A 17,865-nucleotide genomic window follows, 5' to 3' on the forward strand; every position below is an offset into this window, starting at 1 on the left:
CAGGACGTCACAAGACCACACAAACCGATGAGTTATCCGGTACGCCAACCGTAACTGTTCTCATGCCAAAACTCTTTATTCGCACAATGCTTCAGTCAGTTTTCTCTAATGTCCATCATTTCACTGATGGCAGTCGGAGCATACTGATTGGAAGTTCAAATTAAAGTCTCTAGCTTTTTTTGAGATGAGTTTAAAAAGTAAGTCACTTCACTTCTGTGTGGAAATCTAAGATTTTTTTTCCAGATTGGCTCCTTGTGTTAACTCAGAATTAGTAGAAGTCTTTAACATTCAAACCAATGGAAACAAAATCTTAACTTTGGATCTATATTGAGTCGAAACTCCCAAAGGTGGGGGATTAAAGTTTTCTAAGAATTTTTTAAAAAATGTTACGGGGGGGGGGGGGAGGGTTTAGAAAATAAAATTATAAACCTGTGTATTTTCCTCTTAAATCTGCATCGATGACGATTTTAAGTCACAAAATGTTGATAATTGTCTTTGTTTCTTTCCTGCTCACATTGGAACTCTCAGGCAATCAGCCGCCGCCAGAGACAGGTCCACAATTTGATAGATTGCTTTGCATGTCAAAAATGTCGTCCTTTCGTTTGTAGCTTGAATCTTTTTAAATAATGTAGATTTCCGTCCCCAAAAATCACTTCAGATTTCGCTAAATTTGTACTCGAAATTATTGCATGGAGTATTTATGTTTCTTATTAAAAATGTCCCACTTTTGCATGCCTCATTACATTATTCTGCATTATTTAAAGGACGGAGTACACCTCAGGGAAATTTGAATTCAGGCGTTTCACAATGCAGTGCGCCACCAAGAGTTTGCTGTGGAGAGTCCATTATTCAAGTTTACGGTCGACAAAACATGGCCCATTTGAACGAGTGTCAGTAGACAACGAGCTAATTTTTTTTTATAGATTGGGGCATAGCATTCAGCCGCCTTAGAAAAAACTCCGTATTGATAAAAGACAACGAAAAGGGCAAACAGATACTCAAATCATGCTTTCGAAACTAATGACTAGAAAAAAAAACTAACGATTTCAAATGTCCCGCGCTGCGAATTTGTCGACCATTTCCCACAATGCACCGGGAAAAATGAACTCTCTGTGGCAAACTCTTGGATGCACACTGCATTGTGAAACGCCCGAATTCAATATTGGGTTTTGCCCTTCACTCACATATTTTTTATACACTGTACACTGTGTTGTCCGAGGCCTGGGTAGGACTCGAACCAGGGACAGCTGGCTGCTTCGATTCTGATGTAACGAAACCGAACAATTAACAGAAGGGAATGTGTCGGTGAAGGGCAAAACGCAATTTGAATCATTCTGTATTGCAACAGATGGACACCTCAAACTTGTCGGCAGGAATGGGGCATTTCTTTGCACAGTCGCTACCACAATAAGCCAGTTCGGTATCTCGATAAAGTAGTCCAGGTCAAAGGTCCTTGGGGACAAAATGGCTGACATCAAACGTCTTGTAACCGCGATGTTATGCAAATGCCAATTCTGCTCGTAATTAACATGCGGCGTTGTGCGACTGTTTCTTTACTCGTTTATGCGCCTTTGATGAGCTTTCAATTATTTCAAAAGACCCTCGACCCATATCAATATGCGCATCCGAAGTTGAAGTTACCAAACTGGAATATACTGCAGCCGTAAATGAGGTGTCCCTTGAGTTTACATGTATTATGAATTCAATTGAGGCTTTTGCATGCTGAGGATATACAGCTTGGGATGAAGTGTATTACGTGTACGCATACGTTTCGCTATCCATAACCGTTTTTGTCAATATGATTTAGCACTGCATACGAATAGCTATTGGAAACTGTTATCAGTGGTTGTAGAAATCCAAAATGGCAGTCTCTGATAAAAGCCTCATTTCTGCAGCTAATTTTGCTTTGTAACACAAACAAATGGCACATACATGTTCAGCAAATCATCCATTTGTTGCATGGTTAGGCCTAAAGAAATTGACAAGAAAGGCAGTAAAAACTTTACAGTTTGCTACGCATTTCGCATCAGCACGCAGCGAGCGATACAAGCGTAGCAGATAGCGAGTTATGCAGGACGTCACAAGACCACACAAACCGATGAGTTATCCGGTACGCCAACCGTAACTGTTCTCATGCCAAAACTCTTTATTCGCACAATGCTTCAGTCAGTTTTCTCTAATGTCCATCATTTCACTGATGGCATTCAGAGCATACTGATTGGAAGTTCAAATTAAAGTCTCTAGCTTTTTTTGAGATGAGTTTAAAAAGTAAGTCACTTCACTTCTGTGTGGAAATCTAAGATTTTTTTTCCAGATTGGCTCCTTGTGTTAACTCAGAATTAGTAGAAGTCTTTAACATTCAAACCAATGGAAACAAAATCTTAACTTTGGATCTATATTGAGTCGAAACTCCCAAAGGTGGGGGATTAAAGTTTTCTAAGAATTTTTTAAAAAATGTTACGGGGGGGGGGGGAGGGTTTAGAAAATAAAATTATAAACCTGTGTATTTTCCTCTTAAATCTGCATCGATGACGATTTTAAGTCACAAAATGTTGATAATTGTCTTTGTTTCTTTCCTGCTCACATTGGAACTCTCAGGCAATCAGCCGCCGCCAGAGACAGGTCCACAATTTGATAGATTGCTTTGCATGTCAAAAATGTCGTCCTTTCGTTTGTAGCTTGAATCTTTTTAAATAATGTAGATTTCCGTCCCCAAAAATCACTTCAGATTTCGCTAAATTTGTACTCGAAATTATTGCATGGAGTATTTATGTTTCTTATTAAAAATGTCCCACTTTTGCATGCCTCATTACATTATTCTGCATTATTTAAAGGACGGAGTACACCTCAGGGAAATTTGAATTCAGGCGTTTCACAATGCAGTGCGCCACCAAGAGTTTGCTGTGGAGAGTCCATTATTCAAGTTTACGGTCGACAAAACATGGCCCATTTGAACGAGTGTCAGTAGACAACGAGCTAAAAAATTTTTATAGATTGGGGCATAGCATTCAGCCGCCTTAGAAAAAACTCCGTATTGATAAAAGACAACGAAAAGGGCAAACAGATACTCAAATCATGCTTTCGAAACTAATGACTAGAAAAAAAAACTAACGATTTCAAATGTCCCGCGCTGCGAATTTGTCGACCATTTCCCACAATGCACCGGGAAAAATGAACTCTCTGTGGCAAACTCTTGGATGCACACTGCATTGTGAAACGCCCGAATTCAATATTGGGTTTTGCCCTTCACTCACATATTTTTTATACACTGTACACTGTGTTGTCCGAGGCCTGGGTAGGACTCGAACCAGGGACGGCTGGCTGCTTCGATTCTGATGTAACGAAACCGAACAATTAACAGAATGGAATGTGTTGGTGAAGGGCAAAACGCAATTTGAATCATTCTGTATTGCAACTGATGGACACCTCAAACTTGTCGGCAGGAATGGGGCATTTCTTTGCACAGTCGCTACCACAATAAGCCAGTTCGGTATCTCGATAAAGTAGTCCAGGTCAAAGGTCCTTGGGGACAAAATGGCTGACATCAAACGTCTTGTAACCGCGATGTTATGCAAATGCCAATTCTGCTCGTAATTAACATGCGGCGTTGTGCGACTGTTTCTTTACTCGTTTATGCGCCTTTGATGAGCTTTCAATTATTTCAAAAGACCCGCGACCCATATCAATATGCGCATCCGAAGTTGAAGTTACCAAACTGGCATATACTGCAGCCGTAAATGAGGTGTCCCTTGAGTTTACATGTATTATGAATTCAATTGAGGCTTTTGCATGCTGAGGATATACAGCTTGGGATGAAGTGTATTACGTGTACGCATACGTTTCGCTATCCATAACCGTTTTTGTCAATATGATTTAGCACTGCATACGAATAGCTATTGGAAACTGTTATCAGTGGTTGTAGAAATCCAAAATGGCAGTCTCTGATAAAAGCCTCATTTCTGCAGCTAATTTTGCTTTGTAACACAAACAAATGGCACATACATGTTCAGCAAATCATCCATTTGTTGCATGGTTAGGCCTAAAGAAATTGACAAGAAAGGCAGTAAAAACTTTACAGTTTGCTACGCATTTCGCATCAGCACGCAGCGAGCGATACAAGCGTAGCAGATAGCGAGTTATGCAGGACGTCACAAGACCACACAAACCGATGACTTATCTGGTACGCCAACCGTAACTGTTCTCATGCCAAAACTCTTTATTCGCACAATGCTTCAGTCAGTTTTCTCTAATGTCCATCATTTCACTGATGGCAGTCGGAGCATACTGATTGGAAGTTCAAATTAAAGTCTCTAGCTTTTTTTGAGATGAGTTTAAAAAGTAAGTCACTTCACTTCTGTGTGGAAATCTAAGATTTTTTTTCCAGATTGGCTCCTTGTGTTAACTCAGAATTAGTAGAAGTCTTTAACATTCAAACCAATGGAAACAAAATCTTAACTTTGGATCTATATTGAGTCGAAACTCCCAAAGTTGGGGGATTAAAGTTTTCTAAGAATTTTTTTAAAAATGTTACGGGGGGGGGGAGGGTTTAGAAAATAAAATTATAAACCTGTGTATTTTCCTCTTAAATCTGCATCGATGACGATTTTAAGTCACAAATTGTTGATAATTGTCTTTGTTTCTTTCCTGCTCACATTGGAACTCTCAGGCAATCAGCCGCCGCCAAAGACAGGTCCACAATTTGATAGATTGCTTTGCATGTCAAAAATGTCGTCCTTTCGTTTGTAGCTTGAATCGTTTTAAATAATGAAGATTTCCGTCCCCAAAAATCACTTCAGATTTCGTTAAATTTGTACTCGAAATTATTGCATGGAATAGTTATGTTTCTTTTTAAAAATGTCCCACTTTTGCATGCCTAATTACATTATTCTGCATTATTTAAAGGATGGAGTACACCTCAGGGAAATTTGAATTCAGGCGTTTCACAATGCAGTGCGCCACCAAGAGTTTGCTGTGGAGAGTCCATTATTCAAGTTTACTGTCGACAAAACATGGCCCATTTGAACGAGTGTCAGTAGACAACGAGCTAATTTTTTTTTATAGATTGGGGCATAGCATTCAGCCGCCTTAGAAAAAACTCCGTATTGATAAAAGACAACGAAAAGGGCAAACAGATACTCAAAATCATGCTTTCGAAACTAATGACTAGAAAAAAACACTAACAATTTCAAATGTCCCGCGCTGCGAATTTGTCGACCATTTCCCACAATGCACCGGGAAAAATGAACTCTCTATGGCAAACTCTTGGATGCACACTGCATTGTGAAACGCCCGAATTCAATATTGGGTTTTGCCCTTCACTCACATATTTTTTTATACACTGTACACTGTGTTGTCCCAGGCCTGGGTAGGACTCGAACCAGGGACGGCTGGCTGCTTCGATTCTGATGTAACGAAACCGAACAATTAACAAAATGGAATGTGTTGGTGAAGGGCAAAACGCAATTTGAATCATTCTGTATTGCAACTGATGGACACCTCAAACTTGTCGGCAGGAATGGGGCATTTCTTTGCACAGTCGCTACCACAATAAGCCAGTTCGGTATCTCGATAAAGTAGTCCAGGTCAAAGGTCCCTGGGGACAAAATGGCTGACATCAAACGTCTTGTAACCGCGATGTTATGCAAATGCCAATTCTGCTCGTAATTAACATGCGGCGTTGTGCGACTGTTTCTTTACTCGTTTATGCGCCTTTGATGAGCTTTCAATTATTTCAAAAGACCCGCGACCCATATCAATATGCGCATCCGAAGTTGAAGTTACCAAACTGGCATATACTGCAGCCGTAAATGAGGTGTCCCTTGAGTTTACATGTATTATGAATTCAATTGAGGCTTTTGCATGCTGAGGATATACAGCTTGGGATGAAGTGTATTACGTGTACGCATACGTTTCGCTATCCATAACCGTTTTTGTCAATATGATTTAGCACTGCATACGAATAGCTATTGGAAACTGTTATCAGTGGTTGTAGAAATCCAAAATGGCAGTCTCTGATAAAAGCCTCATTTCTGCAGCTAATTTTGCTTTGTAACACAAACAAATGGCACATACATGTTCAGCAAATCATCCATTTGTTGCATGGTTAGGCCTAAAGAAATTGACAAGAAAGGCAGTAAAAAATTTACAGTTTGCTACGCATTTCGCATCAGCACGCAGCGAGCGATACAAGAGTAGCAGATAGCGAGTTATGCAGGACGTCACAAGACCACACAAACCGATGACTTATCTGGTACGCCAACCGTAACTGTTCTCATGCCAAAACTCTTTATTCGCACAATGCTTCAGTCAGTTTTTTCTAATGTCCATCATTTCACTGATGGCATTCAGAGCATACTGATTGGAAGTTCAAATTAAAGTCTCTAGCTTTTTTTGAGATGAGTTTAAAAAGTAAGTCACTTCACTTCTGTGTGGAAATCTAAGATTTTTTTCCAGATTGGCTCCTTGTGTTAACTCAGAATTAGTAGAAGTCTTTAACATTCAAACCAATGGAAACAAAATCTTAACTTTGGATCTATATTGAGTCGAAACTCCCAAAGGTGGGGGATTAAAGTTTTCTAAGAATTTTTAAAAAAATGTTACGGGGGGGGGGGGGGGAGGGTTTTGAAAATAAAATTAGAAACCTGTGTATTTTCCTCTTAAATCTGCATCGATGACGATTTTAAGTCACAAAATGTTGATACTTGTCTTTGTTTCTTTCCTGCTCACATTGGAACTCTCAGGCAATCAGCCGCCGCCAGAGACAGGTCCACAATTTGATAGATTGCTTTGCATGTCAAAAATGTCGTCCTTTCGTTTGTAGCTTGAATCTTTTTAAATAATGTAGATTTCCGTCCCCAAAAATCACTTCAGATTTCGTTAAATTTGTACTCAAAATTATTGCATGGAATATTTATGTTTCTTTTTAAAAATGTCCGACTTTTGCATGCCTCATTACATTATTCTGCATTATTTAAAGGATGGAGTACACCTCAGGGAAATTTGAATTCAGGCGTTTCACAATGCAGTGCGCCACCAAGAGTTTGCTGTGGAGAGTCCATTATTCAAGTTTACGGTCGACAAAACATGGCCCATTTGAACGAGTGTCAGTAGACAACGAGCTAATTTTTTTTATAGATTGGGGCATAGCATTCAGCCGCCTTAGAAAATACTCCGTATTGATAAAAGACAACGAAAAGGGCAAACAGATACTCAAATCATGCTTTCGAAACTAATGACTAGAAAAAAAAACTCACAATTTCAAATGTCCCGCGCTGCGAATTTGTCGACCATTTTCCACAATGCACCGGGAAAAATGAACTCTCTGTGGCAAACTCTTGGATGCACACTGCATTGTGAAACGCCCGAATTCAATATTGGCTTTTGCCCTTCACTCACTTATTTTTTATACACTGTACACTGTGTTGTCCGAGGCCTGGGTAGGACTCGAACCAGGGACGGCTGGCTGCTTCGATTCTGATGTAACGAAACCGAACAATTAACAGAATGGAATGTGTCGGTGAAGGGCAAAACGCAATTTGAATCATTCTGTATTGCAACTGATGGACACCTCAAACTTGTCGGCAGGAATGGGGCATTTCTTTGCACAGTCGCTACCACAATAAGCCAGTTCGGTATCTCGATAAAGTAGTCCAGGTCAAAGGTCCTTGAGGACAAAATGGCTGACATCAAACGTCTTGTAACTGCGATGTTATGCAAATGCCAATTCTGCTCGTAATTAACATGCGGCGTTGTGCGACTGTTTCTTTACTCGTTCATGCGCCTTTGATGAGCGTTCAATTATCTCAAAAGACCCGCGACCCATATCAATGTGCGCACCCGAAGTTGAAGTTACCAAACTGGCATATACTGCAGCCGTAAATGAGGTGTCCCTTGAGTTTACATGTATTATGAATGCAATTGAGGCTTTTGCATGTTGAGGATATACAGCTTGGGATGAAGTGTATTACGTGTACGCATACGTTTCGCTATCCATAACCGTTTTTGTCAATATGATTTAGCACTGCATACGAATAGCTAGTGGAAACTGTTATCAGTGGTTGTAGAAATCCAAAATGGCAGTCTCTGATAAAAGCCTCATTTCTGCAGCTAATTTTGCTTTGTAACACAAACAAATGGCACATACATGTTCAGCAAATCATCCATTTGTTGCATGGTTCAAGAAATTGACAAGAAAGGCAGTAAAAAATTTACAGTTTGCTACGCATTTTGCATCAGCATGCAGCGCGCGAGCGATACAAGCGTAGCAGATAGCGAGTTATGCAGGACGTCACAAGACCACACAAACCGATGACTTATCCGGTACGCCAACCGTAACTGTTCTCATGCCAAAACTCTTTATTCGCACAATGCTTCAGTCAGTTTTCTCTAATGTCCATCATTTCACTGATGGCAGTCGGAGCATACTGATTGGAAGTTCAAATTAAAGTCTCTAGCTTTTTTTGAGATGAGTTTAAAAAGTAAGTCACTTCACTTCTGTGTGGAAATCTAAGATTTTTTTCCAGATTGGCTCCTTGTGTTAACTCAGAATTAGTAGAAGTCTTTAACATTCAAACCAATGGAAACAAAATCTTAACTTTGGATCTATATTGAGTCGAAACTCCCAAAGGTGGGGGATTAAAGTTTTCTAAGAATTTTTTTAAAAATGATACTGGGGGGGGGGTTTAGAAAATAAAATTAGAAACCTGTGTATTTTCCTCTTAAATCTGCATCGATGACGATTTTAAGTCACAAATTGTTGATAATTGTCTTTGTTTCTTTCCTGCTGACGTTGGAACTCTCAGGCAATCAGCCGACGCCAAAGACAGGTCCACAATTTGATAGATTGCTTTGCATGTCAAAAATGTCGTCCTTTCGTTTGTAGCTTGAATCTTTTTAAATAATGTAGATTTCCGTCCCCAAAAATCACTTCAGATTTCGTTAAATTTGTACTCGAAATTATTGCATGGAATATTTATGTTTCTTATTAAAAATGTCCCACTTTTGCATGCCTCATTACATTATTCTGCATTATTTAAAGGATGGAGTACACCTCAGGGAAATTTGAATTCAGGCGTTTCACAATGCAGTGCGCCACCAAGAGTTTGCTGTGGAGAGTCCATTATTCAAGTTTACGGTCGACAAAACATGGCCCATTTGAACGAGTGTCAGTAGACAACGAGCTAATTTTTTTTATAGATTGGGGCATAGCATTCAGCCGCCTTACAAAAAACTCCTTATTGATAAAAGACAACGAAAAGGGCAAACAGATACTCAAATCATGCTTTCGAAACTAATGACTAGAAAAAAAACCCTCACAATTTCAAATGTCCCGCGCTGCGAATTTGTCGACCATTTTCCACAATGCACCGGGAAAAATGAACTCTCTGTGGCAAACTCTTGGATGCACACTGCATTGTGAAACGCCCGAATACAATATTGGGTTTTGCCCTTCACTCACATATTTTTTATACACTGTACACTGTGATGTCCGAGGCCTGGGTAGGACTGGAACCAGGGACGGCTGGCTGCTTCGATTCTGATGTAACGAAACCGAACAATTAACAGAAGGGAATGTGTCGGTGAAGGGCAAAACGCAATTTGAATCATTCTGTATTGCAACTGATGGACACCTCAAACTTGTCGGCAGGAATGGGGCATTTCTTTGCACAGTCGCTACCACAATAAGCCAGTTCGGTATCTCGATAAACTGGTCAAAGGTCCTTGGGGACAAAATGGCTGACATCAAACGTCTTGTAACTGCGATGTTATGCAAATGCCAATTCTGCTCGTAATTAACATGCGGCGTTGTGCGACTGTTTTTTTTTTACTCGTTGATGCGCCTTTGATGAGCGTTCAATTATCTCAAAAGACCCGCGACCCATATCAATTTGCGCATCCGAAGTTGAAGTTACCAAACTGGCATATACTGCAGCCGTAAATGAGGTGTCCCTTGAGTTTACATGTATTATGAATTCAATTGAGGCTTTTGCATGCTGAGGATATACAGCTTGGGATAAAGTGTATTACGTGTACGCATACGTTTCGCTATCCATAACCGTTTTTGTCAATATGATTTAGCACTGCATACGAATAGCTATTGGAAACTGTTATCAGTGGTTGTAGAAATCCAAAATGGCAGTCTCTGATAAAAGCCTCATTTCTGCAGCTAATTTTGCTTTGTAACACAAACAAATGGCACATACATGTTCAGCAAATCATCCATTTGTTGCATGGTTAGGCCTAAAGAAATTGACAAGAAAGGCAGTAAAAAATTTACAGTTTGCTACGCATTTCGCATCAGCACGCAGCGAGCGATACAAGCGTAGCAGATAGCGAGTTATGCAGGACGTCACAAGACCACACAAACCGATGAGTTATCCGGTACGCCAACCGTAACTCTTCTAATGCCAAAACTCTTTATTCGCACAATGCTTCAGTCAGTTTTCTCTAATGTCCATCATTTCACTGATGGCAGTCGGAGCATACTGATTGGAAGTTCAAATTAAAGTCTCTAGCTTTTTTTGAGATGAGTTTAAAAAGTAAGTCACTTCACTTCTGTGTGGAAATCTAAGATTTTTTTCCAGATTGGCTCCTTGTGTTAACTCAGAATTAGTAGAAGTCTTTAACATTCAAACCAATGGAAACAAAATCTTAACTTTGGATCTATATTGAGTCGAAACTCCCAAAGGTGGGGGATTAAAGTTTTCTAAGAATTTTTAAAAAATGTTACGGGGGGGGGGGGAGGGTTTAGAAAATAAAATTATAAACCTGTGTATTTTCCTCTTAAATCTGCATCGATGACGATTTTAAGTCACAAAATGTTGATAATTGTCTTTGTTTCTTTCCTGCTCACATTGGAACTCTCAGGCAATCAGCCGCCGCCAGAGACAGGTCCACAATTTGATAGATTGCTTTGCATGTCAAAAATGTCGTCCTTTCGTTTGTAGCTTGAATCTTTTTAAATAATGTAGATTTCCGTCCCCAAAAATCACTTCAGATTTCGCTAAATTTGTACTCGAAATTATTGCATGGAGTATTTATGTTTCTTATTAAAAATGTCCCACTTTTGCATGCCTCATTACATTATTCTGCATTATTTAAAGGATGGAGTACACCTCAGGGAAATTTGAATTCAGGCGTTTCACAATGCAGTGCGCCACCAAGAGTTTGCTGTGGAGAGTCCATTATTCAAGTTTACTGTCGACAAAACATGGCCCATTTGAACGAGTGTCAGTAGACAACGAGCTAATTTTTTTTATAGATTGGGGCATAGCATTCAGCCGCCTTAGAAAAAACTCCGTATTGATAAAAGACAACGAAAAGGGCAAACAGATACTCAAATCATGCTTTCGAAACTAATGACTAGAAAACTAAAAACTAACAATTTCAAATGTCCCGCGCTGCGAATTTGTCGACCATTTTCCACAATGCACCGGGAAAAATGAACTCTCTGTGGCAAACTCTTGGATGCACACTGCATTGTGAAACGCCCGAATTCAATATTGGGTTTTGCCCTTCACTCACTTATTTTTTATACACTGTACACTGTGATGTCCGAGGCCTGGGTAGGACTGGAACCAGGGACGGATGGCTGCTTCGATTCTGATGTAACGAAACCGAACAATTAACAGAATGGAATGTGTCGGTGAAGGGCAAAACGCAATTTGAATCATTCTGTATTGCAACTGATGGACACCTCAAACTTGTCGGCAGGAATGGGGCATTTCTTTGCACAGTCGCTACCACAATAAGCCAGTTCGGTATCTCGATAAAGTAGTCCAGGTCAAAGGTCCTTGAGGACAAAATGGCTGACATCAAACGTCTTGTAACTGCGATGTTATGCAAATGCCAATTCTGCTCGTAATTAACATGCGGCGTTGTGCGACTGTTTCTTTACTCGTTCATGCGCCTTTGATGAGCGTTCAATTATCTCAAAAGACCCGCGACCCATATCAATGTGCGCACCCGAAGTTGAAGTTACCAAACTGGCATATACTGCAGCCGTAAATGAGGTGTCCCTTGAGTTTACATGTATTATGAATGCAATTGAGGCTTTTGCATGTTGAGGATATACAGCTTGGGATAAAGTGTATTACGTGTACGCATATATTTCCCTATCCATAACCGTTTTTGTCAATATGATTTAGCACTGCATACGAATAGCTATTGGAAACTGTTATCAGTGGTTGTAGAAATCCAAAATGGCAGTCTCTGATAAAAGCCTCATTTCTGCAGCAAATTTTGCTTTGTAACACAAACAAATGGCACATACATGTTCAGCAAATCATCCATTTCGTCACCGACACCACGAACTGACACCCTCTGCATCACATGTGTACAAAAAAATTAAAAATTCAAATTTTCTTTTTTTGCACATATTAGCAGTTTGTATCATGAAGTTTAACATGACGAGGTAAAATTGCTGAAATCATCTAAAATAAGCGAATTTTACTAATGAATTTTCAAGAAATTTGTCAATTCTGGTATTTTTGGTTACCACGAAGTGACACTGCACAGGGTGTCAGTTCGTGAAAACCAAAATTTACGTGTTTTCGGAGAGTGCGCGCATGCAATAGCGTTAGTGAGTGTCAGTTCGTGAAAACCAGAATTGACGCGTTTTGGGAGAGTGCGCGCACGCATGCGCAGTGTGTGCGCGCACTCTCCCAAAACGGGTCAATTTTGGTTTTCACGAACTGACACTCACTAACGCTATTGCATGCGCGCACTCTCCGAAAACACGTAAATTTTGGTTTTCACGAACTGACACCCATCTTAATCATTTAATTGCTAAGTAACTAAGCAGATTTTTACAATATAACGTTTATAATTGAGTAGTGAAAGCATTTTTACGTTGAGTGATACTAAAACCTCTAAGATAAATGGAATATTTTACTGAGTAAATTCGTGTCAAACCTTTAAAAGCGTTTTTCTCCGATTTGTATTTCTGCAACGCTGACCACCGGGTGTCAGTTCGTGGTGTCAGTGACGATTTGTTGCATGGTTAAAGAAATTGACAAGAAAGGCGGTAAAAAGTGTACAGTTTGCTACGCATTTCGCATCAGCACGCAGCGAACGATACAAGCGTAGCAGATAGCGAGTTATGCAGGATGTCACAAGACCACAAACCGATGACTTATCTGGTACGCCAACAGTATCTGTTCTCATGCCAAAACTCTTTATTCGCACAATGCTTCAGTCAGTTTTCTCTAATGTCCATCATTTCACTGATGGCAGTCGGAGCATACTGATTGGAAGTTCAAATTAAAGTCTCTAGCTTTTTTTGAGATGAGTTTATAAGTAAGTCACTTCAAACGGTGTATCTGTGAACCTTTTTTTTTTTAATTTTTAGTTGCTTTTAATGGGGGGGGGGGGGTTGTCAGGGGCAGCATGAGTGCATGCTGCTTTTTGTATTGTGTACAGCTAATTATGTCTGTATTGTAAGACTGTTAAATAGTACTGCGCATGCTGTCAGAATGTTACGAAAAATTACGATAAACAAATGTGTTTACATGTTGTGATTTCAATTGTTTACTTGTTTACAACTGACTGAATCTAACGTAATTTTGATCGGACAGCTATTAGCTGGACAGCGGGGATCGCTGCGTTCATCAGTGTTGCCATCTTCCTCATCATCATTCTGCTGGTTCTCTTCCTGAAGAAACAAAGGTGAGGCTCTGAATATGTAGTGCAGAATGGATACATGTATGTCCCTGTGCATGCACGATAATTTGGAATTTGAGGACAACATGTTTAATTGTGAGAAAGACATTAACTTTTTCAAAACCTATCTTTAAAATGAGACGTACCGTAGAACGAAAATCATACTGGCGTTATCGCTTTATTTTTTTAATTTCTCAAACTATTTTTGAATTAAGTGCAGCCCCACCAATAATTCAGGCTGGTCTTTATTTGTGTTAAGAATGCAAAAACAACCCCAAAATAAAACTTTTCAAAACTAAAACCAAAACATGTTTTTTGGGGTATTTTTTGGTGGGGGGGGGGGGGGGGGGGTGTTAAAAGAAAAGAAACAAAGTGAAAATTCCTTAGGAGTAAAAAAATTGAAAGTGCTAAAGAAAACGTGTAGAGCAACTTTTACATTGGGAAATCCTAAACTGCTGCAGTTGATGTTGAACTTATCTGGGATATCACTGGAAAAAAATCAAAGCATTTTTGTTGACTTTCTTTTGCTAACAGGAAGTTTAATGGACCTGTGACCTATCGCGACGGGGAGAACGTTGACATCCATCCCCCACCGCCAGGCAGAGATGTCGAAACAGCGAGCCACTATGAGGTAATGGAGCAGAAAAACAAAATTCCAAAAAGTCCAAGCCAAAATCTTTATCCAATGAGTATGGTGCTTTTTAATGCATTAGTTCATGTACCTCCCAAAATCGCCCTGCTTGTAACTCCTTAAACTGCCCCAAGCCATCCCACCACTGTATGGTTTCACCATAGAGCTACATGTATATTAAATTACTAGAGCGCTAACTCGTCATTCTGCGCGCGGAGACGCTTTGAAGCCGTCCTGGGCGCAGACATTTTGAATTCATGTGCATGTTAGGCCAAAAAAAAAAATGTTCGGTCTCTCGTCAGACCAAAGTTCCGGAATTGACGCGGCGACGACGCTTTTTTTGTTTTTTTTGCTTTTTTTTTTATTCCTTCAAGCTTGGATTGTACAGACAAGGTGGGGTACTATTTTGCTTTTTTGGTGTCCTCATGTACATTGGTGTCCTCCATAATTTGCCTTGGTGCTCTCGATCATTTGCCTTGGTGCAATTTCCCATTCCTTGGTGCTCTTTGTTGAAAAAAAAAATGAGGTGCGGCAATAGAGGGCGCTGTTGGAGCTACCGCGGAACATTTTGGGAAAAAAAAGATTGACGCGCATGATTAAAATCGACGCGCGCGCTGACCAGAGACCGACTTAATTTTTTTTTTGGCCTTATGTAGAACATAATGAAATTAGATGGATTGAATTTTAAAAGTGTACTTTACATGCAACGCGCAAGTAGAACATACGCAAACAGCTTAAGCACGTCATGACGGTTAAAAAAAACATGACGGCAAAAAGCATCTGCAGCGAATATGCGCACACGTTGCGCTGTTTGCGAAGAGCAAAATGACACGCTCATTTGCTGAACATGCATTTCGGTTTTGGGCGCATTGGCTTCGGTAATGCACCGGTATGGAATACAAACGCATATATGCAAATAGCCGTACAAAAGCCGTACAAAATGTCTAGGTCTCCATAGGTTTGTGCACAAACATGGATGCGCCCAGCAGGCATTACTAACGAAGTTATTGCTCTAGTAATTTAATATAGCTCTATGGGTTTCACGGATTCACCAAGTATGTTCAATGAACGGTTGTGATGCCCAGTGATCTTGCGTCAAACTGGAAGGCTGAAAGAGAGTGGCATTCCTTGCCTCAGTGTGATGACTAGCCAGGTTATTTATTTGTAAATAGGCTCCTAAGATGCCAAAACAGCCTAATAATTGGTCATGGAAAGCCCTAATTTTGTCATGGAAAAGTCATGGAGTTTCCTTTAAGATTTCTGCAGGAACCTTTTTTTTTTGAGGGGGGAGGGGAGGGGGTGGGGAGAAGATGGGGAGGGGGATTAACCAGTTTTGTGATTTAGTTGTGCTGCTTGTACACTGCGTTCACTCTGCAACAGCACTGTCCGCTCTGTAAAAAGCAGGAAAAAAAGTAAGACTGCTGCAAACTGCTTACTGACTGGATGGACCTGAAATATATAAATCTAAAAATTAATGTGGCCTGACGTTGCGAACTTAGCAAGTTCTTCTTCAGAGGCTAGAACAGAAAGTTCTGTTCTAGCCTCTGAAGAAGAACTTGCTAAGTTCGCAACGTCAGGCCTCATTAATTTTTACCCCTCAGCCGAGAGGCTCGAGGGGTATTGTCATCGCCTAGGGCGTCCGTCCGTCCGTCTGGACGTTCTGACCATACCACCCTTGTGGGGTGATGTTCCTTTCAGGACACATCACCCCACTTTTTTCACAAAAGAAAAACATCACCCCAGAAGAGAATCTTTAGAAAAAGGGATAATGGGAACACAATGCTATCACCCCACAATTCCGTCTGGCTGGAACGTCCGTCCGTCCGTCCGGGTAGCTTGGTTTCCGGATGATAACTTGAGTTAGAAATGATTTTTGGTTGTAACTTCGGTAGGAGGTTGCCCTTGGGAGTAGGCAAGTTGGGATTGGTTTTGAGGTCAAAAGGTCAAAGGTCAAGGTCACCGTGGTGAGTTAAAGGTAAATGCTTTCCGGATGATAACTTGAGTTAAAATTATATTTTGGTGTCTAACTTTGGTAGGGGGTTGCCCTTGGGAGTAGGCAAGTTGGGATTGGTTTTGGGGTCAAAAGGTCAAAGGTCAAGGTCACCATGGTGAGTTAAAGGTAAATGGTTTCCGGATGATAACTTAGGTTAGAAATGATATTTTGGTGTCTAACTTTAGTAGAGGGTTGCCCTTGGGAGTAGGCAAGTTGGGATTGGTTTTGGGGTCAAAAGGTCAAAGGTCAAGGTCACCATGGTGAGTTAAAGGTAAATGGTTTCCGGATGATAACTTAGGTTAGAAATGAGATTTTGATGTTTAACTTTGGTAGGGGGTTGCCCTTTGGAGTAGGCAAGTTGGGATTGGTTTGGGGGTCAAAAGGTCAAAGGTCATGGTCACCGTGGTGAGTTAAATGTAAATGGTTTCCGGATGATAACTTGAGTTAGAAATGAAATGTTGGTGTCTAACTTTGGTAGTGGGTTGCCCTTGGGAGTAGGCAAGTTGGGATTGGTTTTGGGGTCAAAAGGTCAAAGGTGAAGGTCAGCATGGTGAGTTAAATGTAAATGGGTTCCGAATGATAACTTGAGTTAGAAATGAGATTTTGGTGTCTAACTTCGGTAGGGGGTTGCCTTTGGGTACAGGCAAGCTGGGATTGGTTTTGGGGTCAAAAGGTCAAAGGTCAAGGTCACCTTGGTGAGTTAAATGTATATGGTTCCGAATGATAACTTGAGTTAGAAATGAAATGTTGGTGTCTAACTTCGGTAGGGGGTTTTCCATCGGTACAGGCATGTTGGGACTGGTTCTGGGGTCAAAGGTCAAAGGTCAAGGTCACCATGTTGAGTTAAAGGTTAATGGTTTCCGGATGATAACTTGACTCTGGCTGAGGGGTTTCAACAGCAACGCTGTTATTTTTATACCTGTAAAAAGCAGAGTATATTTTATCACCTTGCAGTGATCTGAAATGCAACATGTTATCAGCTCTTTGCTGTGACAGTTTGATTATAAAATGTTGAGTCTCTTTTCTTTCATAGACCTCTCTGGCACCGCATGCTCCAGTTACCTTTGAGAACCCCCACTATGCCAACGCGGCCGGTGCAGTCGGCGCGGCCGGTTCTGACGGTGTCGTGGCCATCCCGGAGAAGACCGTCCTGCCTTACGACCCGTCCCTGTACCAACCAGGCTACGAGGCGGGACCCTTATTCAATAAGGAGGACCCATCGGCCATGGAGATGCAGGCACACTTCCCAGAGCCCCCACCGGCCTACTCCCCAAACAACCCCCAACAACCACCGCCACAAGCCAAGGATCCAGAATAAGAAGGATAGATCAAAAAAGATCTTGATCAGCAAAAGGGGGTGTAATCATACTTGTCTTCAAATACATTTGAATCAGCAATCTTGATCAGTCTATTCTATATGGCAGTCATAGTATTATCCTGAATTGCGCAGTCTGTAAACCACCACGCCTAGCGCACGCTATGTTACGATTCATGGACGTCCTGCTCCATACACGTATAATACGATAACTTCTGAAAAACAGACACAGCATACGCTATGTTACGAATGCCTGTTCTGCTCGTA

At 40.7% G+C, this 17,865-nt stretch overlaps 1 long non-coding RNA gene across 1 annotated transcript; it reads left to right on the forward strand.

The window, feature by feature from the left end:
* The first annotated feature begins 840 nt into the window (after positions 1-840).
* LOC119721983 lies at positions 841-5,245 on the forward strand. The gene is made up of 3 exons (XR_005270358.1): positions 841-853; positions 4,837-4,840; positions 4,980-5,245. It is a non-coding gene; the product is annotated as an uncharacterized LOC119721983 (long non-coding RNA).
* The last annotated feature ends 12,620 nt before the right edge of the window (positions 5,246-17,865 follow it).

The sequence above is a fragment of the Patiria miniata genome, unplaced genomic scaffold, assembly GCF_015706575.1.
Source record: "Patiria miniata isolate m_02_andy unplaced genomic scaffold, ASM1570657v1 HiC_scaffold_14, whole genome shotgun sequence".
NCBI classification, from domain to species: domain Eukaryota; kingdom Metazoa; phylum Echinodermata; class Asteroidea; order Valvatida; family Asterinidae; genus Patiria; species Patiria miniata.